Source organism: Charadrius vociferus, unplaced genomic scaffold (genome assembly GCF_000708025.1).
Source record: "Charadrius vociferus isolate BGI_N301 unplaced genomic scaffold, ASM70802v2 scaffold2823, whole genome shotgun sequence".
Lineage (NCBI taxonomy): Eukaryota > Metazoa > Chordata > Aves > Charadriiformes > Charadriidae > Charadrius > Charadrius vociferus.
In genome coordinates, this window is record NW_009647729.1 from 27342 (window position 1) to 29335 (window position 1994).

Consider the following 1994-nt stretch of genomic DNA (forward strand, 5'->3'; position numbering starts at 1 on the left):
AGACTCTGCCGCGGCTGGGGGTCACCGGGGGAAAACCAGGGAAGAGCCAGCCCCAGCTTCCAGATCTTTCTGAACTGAAAACACAGGAGGAAAACAGAGACGAAGCGACCCCTCGCACACACGCCAGCGTGGCGTGGTCACGGCAGAGCACAGCCAGGAGATCGGGGCGGCGAGGAGCGCCCTTAGCTCGCCCTTAGCGGCTGAAGCGCAGCACCCAGGCGATGCCGCAGGCTCCCGTCAGCCCCTCTGCCCTCTCCACCTGCAAAACCTCTCAGCAGAAGAATGTGCTGCTCCCTCCGCGGCCCGCGCAGGCTGGCTCTGCCTTCCTCCCGCCCAGGACACCTCGCCAGCATCCTCCTCTCCCTCCGCCTCGCGCAGGCGCTGCCCGGTGGGAGCATCCCCAGGGAGCCGGCGCGGGGTCGGTGCTCAGAGGGAGCTGGTAGGTGACAGGGACGGCTCTCTGAGGGCTGAGCCGAGCCCCGGGGGCTGAGTTCCCGCCATGGCCCTGGGCACCAACCGCTGCTTCCCGTGTTAATTACTGCTAATGACCATAAAACCAGCAGAGAACAGGCCTCCTCATGCTCCCGCGCCTCCGCCGGGTCGCTCACAGCTTCTGACACCCCGGTGAAGCTGCCGAGGCCGCAGAGCTGAGCATCCCGCCTGGATCGTGGGTTACTCGGAGGAAATATGTTGTGCTTAAGCCCCTCATTTAAGGACGGCAGCGGTGGGTGAATTTCAGACGGCTGCGGGGCTGGGGGGACGCCTGACCCCGGCAGATGGCCCCGACCGCGGCCAGAAGGCATCTCCCGAGCGGCACGGGGTGCTCAAGGGCTGCCGGACCTTTTGGACAAACCTGCTGCCCCCCTCCGCGCTGGCAAAGCAGCCGCCGGAGGAGGTATTATCTGATCATTTCACCTCAAACCTCCCCGGGCGGTTGCTAAACACTGCCAGGAAAAGTTCAGGCGGGTTCAGAAGTTGGAGCAGCCGCAGGCCTGCAACACTGGGTGGGAAAAGATGACTTCCCTCATTATCCTGTATTATGTGGTATAAGATTTTCTCCTAAGATGTATTTAAGGACTATTGGAGTGGCAGTCTTTCAAGGGAACATTACCCATTTGCAGGAAATGAAGGGTATTATCTCAGTAATTTTCAGCCTACCTCTTGCACCGAGACCGGAAAAGCCCCTGACCATTGGAAATTCAACTCCAAATTCTCCGAACACCCTGAAAACGTCCCAGGCTGCCAGAATAACGTGGTGCGTGCCAGAATAACGTGGTGCGTGTCCCCCGGCCACTGCGCCGTGCAGCGCAGAGCCCGGCGGCGGGAGGGGATCCCTGCCCGAGGTGGGGATGCGAAGCGGCTCGGGGACGATGTGGGGTCCCTTGGGGGTGACACCCCCTTCCCGCGAGCCTGGCAGAGCCGAAGCGGCCCTGGGAGGGGGAATATGTGACTTTGCCCCTCCGTGACCCTCCCAGTATGCCAGTCTGCTGCTGTGCGGGGCAGATCACCGCAGCGCAGGCGGCGGGTTGGGGCCGGGGCTGCGCAGCGTCGCTGCGGAGGAGCATCCCCAGAGGGACAATGCCTGTGGGGCACTTCCCAGATGTGCCCAGGGCCACGTCTGCAGCAGCGCGTCCCCAGGGACCAGGACATCACCCCAGGGCCGCCCCAGCGAGCCCCTCGCCGTGCTCCGAGCGTGTGTGGGCAGGACGGAGCCATTTCTCCTTCCCCTCTGGGGCAGGAGCACCGGGGCGCAGCCCCCCTTTGTGGGGTGACCTGACCCGTCCTCTGTCAGTGATTTGCACACTGTCACATCCCAGCGCTGTCCCCTGGGACCACCGTGCTCTGAGCAGGACCACCCCCCGGCTCTCCTTCAGCTCCCAGGCTGGGCGCACCCCAGGGTGCCCATGCCCCCCCCCCAGCACTCCCCAGCAGCCTGCAAAGCGGGGACGGTCCCAGAAGCAAAGCCCGTCCCCCCCGGCTCTGCCCGCAGCCAC